The sequence below is a fragment of the Barbus barbus genome, assembly GCF_936440315.1.
Source record: "Barbus barbus genome assembly, chromosome: 8".
Taxonomy (NCBI): Eukaryota; Metazoa; Chordata; class Actinopteri; order Cypriniformes; family Cyprinidae; genus Barbus; species Barbus barbus.
Genome location: NC_136736.1, coordinates 19,703,589 through 19,722,410, shown reverse-complemented (window position 1 = coordinate 19,722,410; position 18,822 = coordinate 19,703,589).

The window sequence follows — 18,822 nt, the reverse complement described above, 5'->3', positions numbered from 1 at the left end:
CAACTTATGCAATGCTTGTTCCCTTATTTCAGTAACCGGAACAATGTCTCCCATTGTTGCTTATGGGGAATGCATCCAATAGTGCCGTGCTATAAGCAAGTGCAGAATGAAGCCGTTCTGCAAGCCCAGCCCCAGAGCGCCGCACTGAAATCTACGATTGTCTGAACAGGCCAGAATGCTCAACATACACTCTAAGGGCCCATACTGGGTAGACTGGATTGGGCTTGCCGTCCATGATGGCGAGTGCTAGAAGGGGGATAACTTGATTTCTGCATTGCCTAGACAGGTGATGCAGTCACTGTGCCTGTCTGCATCGTGCAGGGGTTCCTTTCACGAGTCACACTTGCGGCACGACAATTGCAACAGTCGCAGGAAATTCACTCAGAAATTTCAGTCAGAAATTCACTTTACTATAATATAATATAACATAAATACTGATAAGTATTAGCATAAATAAGTAGTAAATAACATGTGATAATAAATAAATGCGCCTTGTAGGTATTTTATGATTGAATCTGAAAACCAGACATGAGTTTACTCCCAAACAGAGAAATGCAACCCACAACTATGCCTACAGTGACAAGTAGCCTACTTATTACAACAAAGAAAAACATGAGCAATATGAAATGCCTAAAATAGTCTAACAGACAACAAAGGCAACAAAATAAAGGCTACATTTTGTAATTTATTTGTAGATGTTAGCCAGATATCTAGCTAGTTAGTCTAATTACTAATCAGTACTTCTGCAGCGATGTAGGACGATTTTGAAGTTGGAGGAGAAAATGAGATGGGAGTTTTTCTGACATACCCTGTCATGAACTGGAAAAAACAGAGTTCACGCAGAGCTAGACAAGAGCAGCGTTTGAGGTTAAAAAGTATATAAATTGTAATTATTTTTTAGAAAATAACCAATCGTTATGCTAGATAAGACCCTTCTTCCTCGGCTGGGATCGTTTAGAGCCATTTGAAGCTGCATTTAAACTGCCTTTTGGAAGTTCAAACTCGGGGGCACCATAGAAGTCCATTAAATGGAGAGAAATCCCGAAATGTTTTCCTCAAAAAACATAATTTCTTTACGACTGAAGAAAGAAAGACATGAACATCTTGAATGACAAGGGGGTGAGTACATTATCTGTAAATTTTTGTTCTAGAAGTGAACTACTTTAAGAGCACATAAATGGCAAAACTATTTTAACTGTGTGCACCATCCATGATTAATGCCTTACCATGATGTATTGTAATTAGAATGACAATGATGACAATTTTATGAATTTTCATTGATGTCAATTCTATTTTATTCTAACATTATTTTAATCAGTTGGATGATAGATCAGTACTAAAATTATGTTAACTCAGAAATTATTTTGCTTAATATAAGGTATGGTCACAAGAGGGCGCACTTCCGACAAAAAAAACCCTTTCTGTCTGCACGTGCCTGAAAGCGCTGATGACATATTCTGTCTGCAAACATAGGTATGCAAATACAGGTAGGAAAGCCAGTTAAAACGCTCGGACCGAACGTTTTGATTGGACGAACATTTCTTGGTCCTACACCTTCCATATATAAATGCAGATAAATACATTTAGACCACTTAACTTAATGATTGCTATCAGGATGTGAAGAGACTTTCAACCAGAACAACAAAAAAAAAATCTGAAGACAATCACCTATTGCACCTTTAAGTTTACTTAACCCATTTATGACTACATGAATCTTTTTGTTCTCGCATTAACTGAAACTGTGGGTGGAATTTTAGTTCCAAACATGATTAGGACTGAATTGAGAGAGTAAGTTGAAATTGTGCACTTGAATTTAAGTGAAGTGAATTGTGTGAATTTGAAATATATTTTAGATTGTTATATTTTCAACTGTTTGAACGAATTGAATGAATCAATGACTTACTCATTAAGACATTTACTGCCACCAACGGGAAGTTTTAGTTTCTTAATTAGATTATCATGTCATTAAAATGATAATTTAATATTTTAATATTAATAAAAATATGAAGGGATATAGGGATAATCAAAGGGATATTTCACCCAAAAACTAAAAATGTTTTTTTCTAAAATATGTTTGATGCTTTTCTTAACAAAATAATGGTTTTAAATGAGCTTTTGGGAGCAATTTCTCAGCCACATTTTATGTTGATTAATGTAGATTAATTAATCGCCACATTGTGTAAATAATTTGAATAGCCTACATATTTTGAGTGCTTGAAAGCTCTAGTAAAAAAAAAAAAAAAAAAGGTACAATGTATTTATTGTGTTTATGTTGTATTGCAAAAAAATTATGTAACTATAATGATGAATCACAAATATAAATGGATTTTAAAACAAATTAAGTACAATTTAAACACAAAAGTGTACTGTGTGTACATAGTAGTACATAGTTAAAAACAGTTATAAAATATGGATCTGCCTGAAGATGTAAAATTGCTTCTTCTGGCACACAGATCATGCCCAAGGAATCTATAAGCTCCTGTGGAAAGATTTCGTTTGTTTGTAATTCGTTTGTTCATTGTTTTTTTTGTTTTGTTTTTTCTCTTCTGCACAGTTGTGACATGCTTTGTACTTCTCTTTTATTTGCCCTGTTCTTCTCTATCTACTCTTACCAGATTGTCCATTCATGCACAGGGCATCTTGCACATTGATGTCTGTCAATTAAGCAAATCTTTCCATCCTCCTGTTTTAGACAGCCAAACGCTGGTTATTGTAACACAGTCTGGATGCCGTGGTACTCTTCTGGCCACTAGATGGCAGAGCATCAATAAAGATGGCACAAGTAGAGTGCCCTTACACTGCACCTGTCTAATTATGCATTAGATTGTAATATGCTACTTGCCAGCACTAGGTGAATGGCTTCAGTTTTCTTTTATTCCTACTCTCTAGCCAGCTTCAGTCAATTAGGAGGGGGTGAGCTTTAATAGATGAGTAGATGCATATGTGTATGCAGGGCCTAAAACTAACTTTTTGCCACACTTGCCAATGGCCGTTGACCTGATAAAATTTACCGGACAAATTTTTGAAAAACATGAAACTCTTTTTGCAAAAACAGACAGTTATTACTACTACGATGACTAAACATATTTACAATGTTCTTAATTTGTCCTTTACTTTACTTAAAAGAAGAAAAAAAAAAACAACAAACAGATTTATTGATTTATCTTTTTTTTGTCCTAAAAATTTTGAGATTCTTGTCCTTTGCATGTTTTTGGCAAACGGAGCAGTCAATCGTGTTACACCTGTTTCACACAAAGTCAGTTTGCAAAACGTATGTGGTGCATATTTTTTTTCCACATCCATGTTAACGGATTAGAGCAGGCCTATTCGATTAGCTTCATTTGAGGGCCGGGTTATTGAACTAACAATGTGAAGGGGGTCGAGGGGGAGGGGGCCACCCGATCTCTTTCCGGGGGACCTATAAATTTAGAAACTAAACTGAAATTTAAAATCTATAAATGGTTAACATTAGTGCTGTGTGTCAATCAATTTAAAAAAGTAATCACACATTTCTCTGTAATTAATCATGATTAATCACATATTTATAATGTCATAATTTTACACTAAACCTCCAAATTAATGTAGAAACAACATAAAGATACTATTTTTTAAATATGTTTTAATGGCATCTTTTTACTATTATTAATGAAGCATTAATGCTCTCTATTAAATGCATTTTCTCCAAAAAAAAAATCTTCTTTTTTTTTTTGGATTGTCTCTATTAAAGGCATTTTCCCTCAGTTTTCCCTATTAATTATAGCCATTCAATATTACAGTATAATTGAAAGACATTATTTTTTTTACATTTAATAGGCTCTGAAATATTATGTGATTTTAAAACAATCTTCACATAAACTAAATTGTATATGCATAAACTATACAGATCTTTATTCAGCTACAAAAGTTAATCAGCCACTAGAACAGTCCAATGATTTCTCCTTTTCTTCTGTTCTTTGATTTAAATCAATGACAGACTTCAGCAGGTTTAACTCTAAAATCAGCACTGTCTCTTTAAAACTTGATGTACATGATGCGGAACTGACACATATCCTATTTTCTCCACACTCTTTATGGTTATTCAAGACTTTATAACTCATTTAAGACTACGTTTACGAGGTAACTTGCCAAAACCGCGTATTTTCAAATAATTGTATGTGTTTTCGTCTGTTGAAGCGCTACTGGTGTGCTGTCTGAAGCAGCTCGGTGTATGTGTTCAGCCGAACGCGCAGCCTTTCAAACTATAGCCTACTTCACTGCACCTTTCTGCGGTGTACCCCAGCACCCCAGGTGTGTGTCGACGCATTCTCGGTTATGAAGAATAAAGTAGAGAAAAGTTAAAGGGGTCATATGATGCGATTTCAAGTTTCCCTTTCTCTTTGGAGTGTTACAAGCTGATTGTGCATAGATAAGATCCCTGAAGTTGCAAAGACTAAAGTCTCAAAACCAAAGAGATATTCTTTATCAAAGTTAAGACTCTGCCACACCCCCCTAAAATGACTTATTCAAACACGCCCCCACATGTCTACGTCACGATGTAGAAATATTTGCATAATGCAGCTCAAATGTTCACAAAAAGAAAGAAGGCGTGGTTTCAGTAACAGCAGTAGTGTTGATGCAGCCATGTCAGGGAGACGCTGTGTGTTTCTATGTGAAAGCAAAAGCACTTCCGAAAGTAGATGCATTTAGGAATCATTAAGATTACTTACAACAGAACAGCAACGCATTTTATGGACGACCGTTTCTTGAACCTAGGAGAGGAGGTAATTCTGACTTGCTCTGACAATCTGGCGCTTCTGAATCAGCGATTGTATGTTTTGTTATTAGTTTAAGTATTTGCTATTGACTGTTCAAATGCGGAATTTTGCGTGTCGTGTGTGTGTGTGTGTGTGTGTGTGCTTGCCAGTGAGGGAGAAACGGTCACACAATTGCGGCTTGTGTTAAAAACATATGAGCTTAATCACTGTGTCTGTCACGTGACTCTGGGCTTGAACTGATGGTAAAACTAAGGATTTTTAACTAAGGACATTATTTACTGTCTTGTCTTTCTTTACTATAATTTTGAAAGCTGAAGCTTGCGATTATGGAAAGGGGCGTTAAATTTACGCGGTTGTGGTGTTCGGCCAATCATAATGCACTGGGTCATTTGGCCAATCAGAGCAGACTGCGCTTGTTGGAAGGAGGGACTTTGTAGAAAACAAAGTGTTTGAGAGAGGCGGGGCATAGAGGACCTACAATAATGTACAGTATTTGAAAAATATGTGTTTTTTGAACAATAAAACATGTCAACATATTCTGTTACACCAAATGCACAAAATAATGATCTTTAAAAAAGCATCATATGACAACAATATCTTCTCAGGTAAAAGTTATTAGCACCGTGTCTAGGGACAAGCTGGCCATCACACTGCTCTGACCTTATCAGCCCATTTGTATCTATTATTTGATTCGCTCTTGTCGCCTATGAACAGCTAATCAGATGATCTTGTCTTCGAAAATATAATTTTATTCGCTTATGTCAGAAACAGAGAATCTCTTTAAAAACTGGCTGTTGTTTTTCACTACATTGCATTGTTATATTTCGTAAAAATTTTACCCGCCAAATGGCGACTGACACTGTTACATGTACTCGCCAATGCTGATTTTTACTCGCATTTGGCACTTGGCGAGTGTTAATTTTAGACCGTGTGTAGCCTATGTATTTGGTGCATATGTATAAACAAACATTCAAAAGATTTTTTGTAATGAGTCTCTTATGCTCACTAAGGCTGTATTTATTTGATCATAAACACAGTGGTATTGGAAATATTGTTACAATTTAAAACAATTTTAATATATTTTCAAGTGTAACATTCATGTTAGCAGTGTTATGACTTAAGAAATCATATAATATACTGATTAATTGCTGCTTGAGAACATTTCTTATTATTTTCAGAGTTAAACGTTGTGCTGCTTGTTTATTTATTGATTTAGTTATTAAGTAAGTAAGTGGAAACCATGACATATTTTTATATAAATATATCATCCAGCAATGCGATGGTAAGTGTTGCACATGTTTATGGTAATTGGATAGTTGGTTAACGGAGAAATCCTAAATTGAGCTTTGTTAAGCTAAATGTAACCTTTCATAATTAATAAACAGAATGAATACTACCAGGATAATATCATTGAAAGACAAAAGAAATCCAAATCTCTCATAGAAAGATAACTTGTCAAAGGTATTTAACTTTTTTATTTATTAAAAGATGTGGAGGTGGCAAGGGGCCCATCAAGTGTTTCTATACAGGGGACACCTATCCTAAGAGTTCTTCAGAAAGGCATTCAAAAATGTGTCTGATTTCACTAACTGTACCTCTAGAGGCACTGCTTGGCTTCTGTACAGACAGTAAGATGGCAATTAAGAAATAGGTTCATCCAAATGTCATCAGACTCTCAGAAAGGATATTTTTAGCAGAATCTATAGGCTGCCATAAAATGAAACAAAAGTGAAGGATTAGTGGAAGTTAGTTTAGGGGCAGGTAAATCTAAAATTGATGACATTATGAAAATAGACTGCCTCCAACAAACAAAATGCAGCATTTAAATGAATCAGTTTTTGCAAATGGATGTACACACACACCACTGCAAAAATGATTGGAAAATGTTTGTTAACTTTAAGTATGGATTATTTCACTGAAATGTAGCAGGATATGCAATATAATATGATTCTCAATTAAAACTCTAAACAATATGCATCAGATGGTCTCTTAGTCTATGAGTGTGTTGTCTGGGACTTAGACCATGGGCTGGTGATGGTGATGGTGGGAATGGGCTAAAGAGGTTGGTGAATTATGGTGGAGATGTGATTTGAGGGATGAAGTGGTAAAATGACTATAGGGGGATCCTTCAGGTTCCAGGAACTGTATAGATTTTGAATCCTTTATCACCAGGGGCCCAGTGATGTGCCATCCAAAGACAGAGGACTATTTTGAAAGTAAAAGGCTATTTAAGTGTGTGAGCATATGCATGCTTATGCATGCTTTTAGAGACAGAATGGTGGGAGGATAAAGGCCTGAGAATGGGGTGTTAGAAAAAAAAAACCTTAAGAGTTTTAAAAACTTTTCAGTAGCAGAACTATCTAATTTTACATAAAATAAAAGTTCTGAAATAGGTTTTTTATTATTATTTTGCAGAGAATTGTATTAAAAAAATCTTTTTGGGTTACCCAAAGAACTTTTTAGTCATCAGTTCTAAGAACCATTTTTCTAAATGTGAAGAAAGTTTTCCATTATAAAGTCTATTTTGTGAAAAGGAAAGGTTCTATTGATTTTAAAGTTTCTTCATAAAACAGATGCCAATAATAATAATAAAAAAACATTATTCCTATGTGTAAGCAAATATTTTAGTGACACAAGGCTTGACTCTTGTGTTTTTATTTTTTTTATTATTGTGTTTTTCCTTAATAAAGGGATACAAGGAGACATCTACAAGCAAAAATATTTAATTTAAGTGAAGTTTAGGCTGTATCATGCTTCCTTTTTTTCATCCCAAGTTTTAGAACTCGTAAAAAGTTAATATTTTTGTTATAACATTTAAGAAATTTAAGATTTATGAGAACCTTTTCTTTTTTGCACACATGCTCCAAATATATTTTACAGTTTGTAGTTGTAAATGCTAGTGAAAATCTTGAACTTTCAAGCCTTAACAAATTATATTTGGGCCAAGGGCTATCAAAACACTAAGTGCCAGTCTTCTGAAAATCAAATCTAACTGCTTAGAATGACCTATAGTACCAGTTGGTAAAGTTGCGATATTAAAATTGGTTAAGCATATGAAGTAAGGCACAGAAAAACCTGTCAAGCTGTACTACAACCATAGTAAATGTGCAAAAACATAGCATATCTTGTCAGGTAAGAAATATCTCTTGTCAGGCTGGAAAAATCAGGATATTGTAAAGCAGGACTAGCCTACAGCCTTACTTCCAAGTATAAAACAATGAAAATATGGATAGGTCACCCTGAGATGTAGGTCAGATTTTCACATGGGTGTCTCGCTTGGCAATCTTTCCACAGATTTTCAGTTGTAAACCTCTTATCCTTCAGCTGATGCAAACACACATCGCAAACCCTAGCTGTTGTCCATGATTATTGTGTATTACCAATGGATGTGAAGCAACTATGTCATCCTTGGGAAGGGGCTACAAAGCAGAACAATCACATCTGCAGTGGTCTGTAAGAGCGCAGTGCATAGCTACATTTTTGAAGAGATGCACATCAGGGTAAGACATAGACTTAGTTTTTTTCAGTTGCTTACACACAAACCTTTACTTGTCACACAATTCTGAAACCTGACACTTAAAACACCAGAACCACACACCAAATCTGCAAAACCATACACTAATTCTTGGACTTTGACTCCGTTTTCAATTTCATAAAACACTTTTTGTAAAACACAGCACACAATTCTCCATGTGTGCTGTGTTGCAAACAAAAATCTAACTGGAAGTATCTTGATTACCTTTTTCAAACACAACAAATCAAAATGCCACACTAATTCATCAGTGCCTCACACTAACTCCTCAAATGCGCAAAACTCATTACTTTACTTAACACCAACCAATCATGGCTTTAGAATAGGCCTATAAATACACAGCCACAAAACTTGGCTGATTTCTTTTCTTCCGTACTGTATAATACTGTATTCACAACCACAAATGCTTACAGTAAATAAAGTTTGGTTTCAATTTAGTTTTTTCAACATATCTCTGCCAATTACTTTGTCTTATGCAGAAATGTACATAGGTACTAGCTTTACGTTTGAATGTGTGTATGATATATCCAAAAATATAATATTATGGCAAAGGTGTTTGCAACGTAAGACAAATGTTTGCTTTTGAGATGTGTTTGTGAAAATTTGAATGCAGTGCTTCATTTTGCAAGAGATTTGTGGCATTTTGTGTCTGCAATTTGTGGATTTGTGCGTTAAGTTTTGAAAGCAGACGTTGATGAGAGGCAACAATTTGAAATTGTGTGTAAGCAGTTAAAAAAAACTGTAGCTGCAACTGTTGTAGCTACACAGAGACAATGTTGATGGCCCACCGCAGTATAAATTGGCCTTAGGAAGGCTGCTAATGCATTTAGATGGCCAAAAAATCTGCAATCACTATCAGGACTGTGAAAAATAAGAGCTTATGTGTTAAGAACACTTTCTACAAAAATATGCAAATATGCAGTTGTTTTCCTACCAACGTTTCCATTCCTTCTATTGATTTAACACTAAACTAATTGTATAGAACAGTCCTTACCTGATTTCCTTAACTATTTGCTGGACATGAGTTGATACGAACTTACACTGAATGTTCGCTGGACGGACAGATCTGTTGATGGCAATTTAATTCTGCGACAGTTATTACTGTCAGCCGATATAAATAATTGTAAATGAATCATAATTAATCGTAATTATTTATATACAATTCCCTTTTGAGCTTATAAATTGTTACAAAATACTAATACTAAATAGTAGTAAAGTGAATTCATAAAACAAATAAAAATGAACTGTAGATATACTTTTTTAAGTGAATTCATAAAACAAATAAAAATGAACTGTAGATATACTTTTTTAAGATAAAATACTTAGTTCACCCAAAAATGAAAATTAGCCCATGTTTTACTCACCCTCAAAGCATCCTAGGTGTATATGACTTTCTTCTTTCAGATGAATCCAATCGGAGTTATATTAAAAATTATCCTTGCTCTTCCAAGCATTAGAATGGCAGAAGGCAGCTGTTTTTTTTTTCCAACAGTCCAAAAGTAGTCAAATAGAGTGCATCCATAATAAAACATTGCTCACACAGCTCAGGGGGATGAATAAAGGCCTCCTGTAGCGAATCGATGCGTTTTTGTAAGAAAAATACTTAAAATGTTATAAACACTTTTCTCTCACTTTCGCTAGCTGTCGTACGTGGAAGCCGTTCCGGGTGACTGACGTATGATGTATGTGCAGCGTACACACCAGTGATTAGTGACGAACGTTGAAGAGCGACGGAGAGAGAACAAAACAAAACGGCGGTCATGAATTAGAAGCACAAAACAAGGATTTGTAAAGAAAAATGACGGAGAATTTCGATATACTGTAAGCCAAGAGGAGACTGGTTTTCTTTTGCTAAAGTAAGGAAACTTTGCTTCCTTTGCTTCTGTAAACAAACTTGCGAGACTAGCATATCTGACAGATGTGTGCGCTACTGTCACAGTAGCGCACTGTTAAGTTTCCTGTTAAGTTTCCTGTTTGCCTTTTTTTGGTTTGTTTCCTGTTCTAATTATTAGTTTCCATGGATTTGGATTAATCACTCCACCTGTCAATCTTCCTGATTACGTTCCCATTTTATAAGTCCTGTGTTTTTCCCCAGTCCTTTGTTCGCTGTTATATGTCTATATGTCTTCCCGTGTTCCTGTGTTTGAATTTATTAAAGACTGTATTGTTCAAGATTATCCTTGTCTCCTCGCTCCTTCGTCCCCAGTGTTGCGTGACACATACATTCTACGTCATCCACCAGAACGGCTTGCACGTATAACAGTAAGCAGAAGTGAGAGAAAAGTGTTTATAACATTTGAAATATATATATATATATATATATATATATATATTGTGACGAGCGTCCCGATTGCTCATCAGCGTTGCCCTGGAGACGAAGAGGAAACACCTGCACCTCCTCATCATGGCGGATCGGCCACACCTGGGGCTCGTTTGCCCGCGGCCAGATAAGCCGCGCGAGGCTGCACAACAGGGAGAGACATCTCCGAAGAGGCTGAAACTAATGCACGCTACTCTTCTTGATTTCAGAGCCCAGCGAGTGACCGATCCTGCCCTGCCCCGAGCACCGCACCGACGCACCGCACTAGGGAGGAAATCACACCACGAAGAGCACCGCCGCACCTCAGCCACCCCTCTACAACCGACACCCTCACCTTGTTAAATAAATCCACCCTCCGGGGTATTTATTTTGAGCTCTCCTTGTTGCGTGATTCTTCTCACCTGCCACAATATATATATATATATATATTTTTTTTTTTTTTTAAATGCTTCAATTCATTACAGGAGGCCTTTATTCAACCCCCCGGAGCCGTGTGAGGCATGTTTTATTATGGATTGATGCACTTTATTTGACTACTTTTGGACTGTTGAAAAAAACATGAAGTTGTATGATCTCATTCATACTATATTTTTGCAAGATCTGCTTATGCCCCAGTGATAGATGTTTAGGGGTGGACCTTCATGCTTGCTTGTTTTCTAAAAACCATAGTATTCACATCATACCTCATAAAATTGTTACATTTTCCTGTGTGATCAAATCGGACTTTCATAGAGTTAAATGAACACAGAATGATTACAAAAAAGTAGGCGCTGTATGGATGTAAAGAAATGTTTAGCTATGCATTCATGTTTGTGTATGTATCTCTCAGGGTGTTTGGTTTCATATATGAAGCGTCTTGCTCAAGCATGTCAGTGTGTGTTTGTTTTTGTTTGCGTAAGCTTTTTGTATGTGTCTATGTTTGTGGCAGTAATTTTTGATGGTAGTAAGGTTAGGGCGAAAGCAAGGAGAGGTGGGGGGAGTGAAAATCTGTGTGGCTCTTGTGGAAGTGTCAGCTGCTGCGTTCATTGACAGTGTCAATGCACCCACCGCCCCGGGAGCGCCAGCAGGCTCGCAAAGACAGACAGCATGAATTAATCCCAGGAGAGTGTGCGTGACAGTTTGACAGTGCTGTGAATTTAAAAGGAGGAGGCGCTAGGAATCGGGAGGCAATAGCATTTGTCAAATCATAATTAAATGATGAATCACTTTTGTGTTCTTCAGGACCCCAAAACCTTCTTGGAGATGCATAATATAATAAAGAAAAGAAAGCACGGATACATCATAAAGAATTAGGGAGTATTATGTAGTAAACAATTCTTAAATTTTCCTCATCTACCAGTTTAGTATTAAGAGAAATTAAATGAAATACATTAAAATATCACGACACAACTGGGATTCTACTGACTCTGATGTTGTCAAGTAAATATCCTTAGTTTGCCAGTAGTTATAATCATCTCAATTCTCAAATCCTGAATCTAAGTCTTTTTGTCTTTCATAACATTATCAGAAATGGCTGTAAAGAAAGCGGTGTGAGAAGATGGGGAAGATGATCTTCACAACTTCACAACTGAGCAAAGGTATTTATACAGTAAAACCAGATTACTGAAATTAGATTTTAGTTCAGATGATTGCAATGCAGTCTATTTGATCTGTGGAAGTGGAGAAGTGAAACTATTCTCAGATGTCATAATATGCATTCACATAGAAAGTGACTGCTTGTAAAATCGTTAGTTTATGTTTTGCAGTGCGCTTATGCAAACTTGATCACAACACATATTGTTTGTTTGTGGGCGCCGTGAATATCTGAGAAAATACCTCCAATAATTTATGACATGTTTGGAATGATCCCATTGTATCCTGGCACCACCCTTTGAACACAAACTTAAGAAATCACATACCAAACTACACTGGTTATAGCTCCTGAACTATCTGGACAGAGTCAGAATTACATAAAGCCATGTAAAGTTTTTGGAAAACTCAGTTTTGTTAGAAAGTGGTCAGCAATTTATCTGCATAAAATATTTTTGTTTTTGTATACGGGAGGTTCTGCAGGCCTCAACTGGCTTTACACCGTTTGAGCTCCTCATCGGACGACAGCCTCGGGGACTGCTCGACGTTGCAAAGGAAGCTTGGGAACAACAACAGCCCACCCCACACCGGTCCCTCGTCGAGCATGTCTCCGAGATGAGGCAACGGATCGACCGTGTCATGCCATTAGTCCGGGAACACCTGGCCAAAGCCCAGCAGGCCCAACAACGCCACTATAACCGTGCAGCTCAGCCCCGGGAGTTCCAGACGGGCGATCAAGTTATGGTTTTGGTACCCACCTCCGCCTGTAAATTCTTGGCCACCTGGCGCGGGCCGTACATTTTTGTATGTGTCTATGTTTGTGGCAGTAATTTTTGATGGTAGTAAGGTTAGGGCGAAAGCAAGGAGAGGTGGGGGGAGTGAAAATCTGTGTGGCTCTTGTGGAAGTGTCAGCTGCTGCGTTCATTGACAGTGTAAAGTTTTTGGAAAACTCAGTTTTGTTAGAAAGTGGTCAGCAATTTATCTGCATAAAATATTTTTGTTTTTGTATATTTGTATATTTTTTATTTTTGGCTGCTCTCCTATCGTCATTCCTTACCTATTGTCTGGACTGTGTTCTCTCCACTCCTCACCATCTCTTGTCCTGTCTGTTGTTTTGCTAATAAACTGTCAACTCTATCCTGCATTTGAGTCCTCTCTCATAGAAACCCTGACAGAACGAACTGGCCAGCACTGGACTCAGCAGAATCAGTATCAAGATCCTGCCACCTGCAAATGCCCGGGAGAGACTGGCTCGTCATCTAGGTCTGGCTAACACTTGCCAACAGGGCTGAGAGATAGTTGCATTTACCCAGTTTTTCTGGACGATGTCAAGGGGGCTTGATTATGATGATACCACCCTCAAAGACATCTTCAATGATGATCCCCTGCCTAAGTGGGAGATAGATGGTCTCAAAATTTTTAATTTCTGGGACTTCTGCAGGTATCTTGGTCATCGCATCCAGTGGGGAATGCCTCCACCTTCTGAGCAAGCATGCAGCAACCACTCTGCCCCACTTCCCTTATCAAGTCAAGACCAAGATCCTTTTTTGACTCCTACTCTGAAGTGAAGGGCAAGAAGGAAGAGGGCTCCCCAGTCTGCTGCATCCATTTATGACTCTGACACCTTCCCAGTCTCCCCTGAGTCTGTCAAGTCTACCGATGTCATCTCCCAGACATCTAAGTCAGTCTCCATTATTTCAGAATCTGTTGAATCAACCTCAGCTTTCCCAGAGGTGGTCAGGAGCGCTGCCGACCTTTCCATATCAACCAAGCCCACTCCAGTCACTCCAGAGCCAGTCAAGCCCGCTCCAGTCACTCCAGAGCCAGTCAAGCCCACTCCAGTCATTCTTGACCCAATTAAGCCAGCTCCCGTCACTCCTGAGTCAGTCAAACCCGTTCCAGTTATTCCAGAGCCTGTCAACCCTGCTCCCATCATTTGCAAGATGGCCAAGTGGGCAGCTAGCCAATCAGTTCCAGTCAATTCAAGGCCAGAGTCAACTTCTGTCACCCCCGAATCTGTCACCTTCACTACCTTTATCCAGGAAGAAGTTGTTGATGACAGTCATCACTCAGTCAATGAAGTTAGCACCAGACCTTTCTGAGTGTCCCAAGTCAATTTCTGTCTTCCCAGAGTCTACTGAGTGCACTCCTGTTATTCAAGAATCAGTCACGTCAAATGTTGTCCCTAAGGTCTGTTCCCGACTTGTCACATTTTGCCGGGCCAATTCTGGTCTCCACTGAGACTATTAAGATCACTACCTCTCTGCCTGTGTTGGCCGAGTTAGCTACAGATACTACAGAGGTGGTGAACTATGCAGTTTCTATCCATCAAAAGATGAAGAAAGCAGCCCATGCTGTGCAGTCTAATGTCCTTCCTGTTAGATCCACTGAAGCCATGTTTTTGAATCCTGTCTTGTCTACAGAATGTGTTCCCGCCAGTCATGTCCAGTCAAAGAATGTTCCTGTCAGTCATTTCAAGTCCACAGAGGCTCTTCCTAAGCTGGCTGCTGCTTCTGTCATGACCATCATGGCTTTCATTTTGCCTGTTCCGTCCATGGAGGCCAGTTCCGAGCAGCCTGTTTTCCCAGTTGCGTCCACGGATGCCATTCCTGCTAGCCATGTCAAGTCAAAGAATGTTCCTGCTAGTCATGTGAAGTCAACAGATATTCCTGTTAGTCAAGTTGTGTCCACAGAGGCCATTCCTGAACTGCCCACGCTCACTATGTTGGCCACGAAGGCCATTCCTGAGGCTCTCATTCAGCCTGTTATAGCCAAGCAGGCAATCTCCGAGCACCCCGCTCTCCCAGTCACAGCCATGGAGGCCGTCCATAAGCAGCCCGTTGTCACGGCCACTGAGGCTTTCTCTGAATCTCTTGCCAACCTAATTAAGTCCACAAGGGAGATTCTCGCCACCCTTGCTATGGCCACCAAGTATGAAATTCCTGACGAGGAGCCCCCTGAGTCCACCCCAGTCCCACGAGGAGCTCCCTGAGTCCGCTATGGAGGTTGATTCGAAATCCACTCCAGGTAGTGCGGTCCCTGAGCCCATTGCAGAAAGGACTGGTCCAGTGTCCGCTCCTCCAGTGTGCCCTCCAGTGTCTGCTCCTGAGAGTGCGGTCCCCGAATCCGTTCCAGTGAAAGTAGTTCCCAAGCCCGCTATAGAGGAAGTTGTTCTCAAGCCCGCTCCTGAGAGAGTAGCTCCAGTGCCGGCTCCAGCCCCTGAGTTCGCTCCAGTGCCGGCTCCTCGAAAGCGTTTTGCTGTGCCTGCTTCTCATGAGCGCCTTCCAGTGCCAGCTCCACATAAGTGCATTCCAGTTCCTGTGGTCAGCCCACGGAGGGCTCCGGTCCCCGAATCCAGCCCAGAAAGGGCTCCAGATCCCGAGTTCAGCCCAGTGCGAGTCTCTGCACCTAGATGCACCTCCAGTCGGGCTCCCATACCTTCCTTCCCACCCTCTATCATTCCCGGTAGTGGTTCCCCAGGGTTTCTATGTTTGTTTTGTGTTTGAGCACATGGCTCTGTCTATGTTGTTGTCTGCCTCCTGTCCTGCCTCATTGTTACCCATTACCACACCCCCTTGTCTACTCCTCGTTGGTCTGAGTGTTGTCACCTGTTCCTCATGTTCTCCTGTCCTTTATATTGTACTCCCTTTCCCTCTTGTTTTGCAAGTTCGTTGTGCTACGTCAGTGTTTGTTTGCTCTGACTTACCAGTCCTGTGAAACAGCTTATTCCCTACCTTGTTTGTAGAATTAGTCTCTCGTCTCGTCTCATCTTTTCCTGTCCAGTAGGCTGGGCTACCGGTCACCTCTCTGGGTCTGCCATGCTGCTAGGCCTGTGCTGAGCCTGTGACATCACTAGTGTGGAGTGGCCTTGGGGTGGTGTGGAGTGTCAGGCCACCGCTGCTAACCTCCGGGCTCCAGCTTCGCTGCCTTCACTGCTCTCTGGTGGACTGCCATCCTGAACTGGACTCTGTGGCTGCTCTCCTATCATCATTCCTTACCTATTGTCTGGACTGTGTTCTCTCAGAAAAACTCGACTTTCAAACAAACGCAAAGTGATTTTCAAATACAAAACTCTTTGATAGAAAATGCAGATGTATGGACAAATATATGTATTGTGTGTTGCAACTGTGAGACTCATTTGGCTTTTTATGAGGAAACTTGGCTTGATTTTCTCACAAATGCATGCAGGCTGATTTTCTCACACGTGTGCGGGCAGATTTTCTCACATGTGCAATTGAGCAACTTTCTTTTCCAAAAACAGCAGATGGACGCTGTTGGTCAATTTACGCTAGTCTCCCAAGACCTGAAACACCTTTTTACCTTTTCAGACCAATATGAGTAGGGAACAGGTGAGTTTCTGTCTTACTAGATCTATAATTAACCATTTAGATGTTTTCACAAAGCGACCCTACTACAATGTCAGTGAAAATAACAACAAGTACTGTAAAGTTGTTAACATGATTGATTAGTTAAAAAATCAGAGGTGCCATGGCTAAACATTTAACTAGGCTGTCTTTCCCTATAAAAACTGATCCATTCTCCATACCTCTTATCCTCTGTTGGATCGCGGGATATAGAATATACATATATATTCATACAATTGTTCAACATTCAAAACAATGCAGGGGTAAAACAATATATTGTGACACAATGTAATGTATAATGTATACATTTGTAATGCAAATGTATAATAGATAGCAACAATATTGTGTACCAAAAATGAAAGCTTAGACAATTTAATTTAGTATCAGATATAGTAATATCACCCAAGAGTTCGTTAATTATTAATAAAAAAATGAAAACAAATCACATTATTTAGTGCAATATCTAAAACTTTTTTTTTTTTAAATGATGTAACACTGTGCAATCATTTGTCTAAAATAATTACGTATTTTTTAGCTAAGCAAAATGATGAATATTTATTTTCTGGTGTCACTCTTGTCCTGTCAATTGGGGAGAAGGATCAAGTGATAGGATCACGCTGATATAATACTAAATTCAGCATTTTAATAAACAGTGGTTTAATAAACGGCGTGCTACATGGGTGAAGACACACTCTGGACCGCGAGGACTCTTCTAGGAGTGACTCAGATGATGAACGTTTGCATTTTAAAGAGCCACTAATATAATTCCTGACGGTAGCCTTTTATTCTTAACTTCATGAGCTAAAATGTTGCTCGGCCATATAAAAAGCTACAACATTTTAGTTTAATTTTTCCAAACAGGCTATTGTCAGACTAAAATCTGCTGGTTTTTTGCAGGTTACCATTTTAATATAAGCAGCTTCACTACAAATACCATGGTATTTACTTAGTAAAACCGTGGTTAATTTTCGTAATGGATATTAATGTTTAGATTATATTTTGGTACATTTATATAGCTGAATCACAATAAAGCTCATCTGAACTTAAACTAGTTTGATTATAGTAGTCTATTTGTATAATTAGATTAGCCTACTCCTTTCAGTAGGTTGTCTATGTGTAGTTTTATACTTGTTTAAACTTTTACCGCAGCGATGTATAACATATATATCTTACTTGACCTAACATAAAAATAAAATTCAAAATGCTTTCATTTTTGGTACACAATATTGTCGCTATCCACTATACATTTGCATTTTAGTATTACAATTTATTGTGTCACAATATATTGTTATACCCCTGCATTGTTTTGAATGTTGAACAATTGTATCAATATATATGTATATTCTATATCCCGCGATCCAACAGAGGATAAGAGGTACGGAGAATGGATCAGTTTTTATATGGAAAGACAGCCTAGTTAAATGTTTAGCCATGTCACCTCTGATTTTTGAACTAATCAATCATGTTAACAACTTTACAGCACTTGTGATTTTCACTGACATTGTAGTAGGGTCGCTTTGTGAAAACATCTAAATGGTTAATTACAGATCTAGTAAGACAGAAACTCACCTGTTCCCTACTCATATTGGTCTGAAAAGGTAAAGAGGTGTTTCAGGTCTTGGGAGACTAGCGTAAATTGACCAACAGCGCCATCTGCTGTTTTTAGAAAAGAAAGTTGCTCAATTGCACATGTGAGAAAATCTGCCCGCACACGTGTGAGAAAATCAGCCTGCATGCATTTGTGAGAAAATCAAGCCAAGTTTCCTCATAAAAAGGCAAATGAGTCTCACAGTTGCAACACACAATACATATATTTGTCCATACCTCTGCATTTTCTCTCAAAGAGTTTTGTATTTGAAAATCACTTTGCGTTTGTTTGAAAGTCAAGTTTTTCTTTGCAAAGCAGATTGTGTTTATTTGCAAAACACTGGATTTGTTTGATAAATATTGGCACAAAATTCGCTCCATATTCTGCCTTCGTTTAGCCGAGCTTCAAAATGAAGTTACGGTCCCAGTTGGAGTTATAAGGTGTTCTGCCTTTTTTTACTGTCCATTAAAGTCTGTCGAATTTTAATTACGGTGTAGACAAACGAATTGGATCGCGATCTACAAAACCGCTCCACATAACAAAAATCACTGTAAAGACCAGACACCTTGGCAGCAGGCAGCAATCATAGACTGTAAAAAAACAGGCAGGAATACATAATCGTGAATAACCTTTAAAGATTTTTTTTTTTTCCTTTTTGTGATGCAGATTATTCACCTGGCTGTCACTTCTAGTTG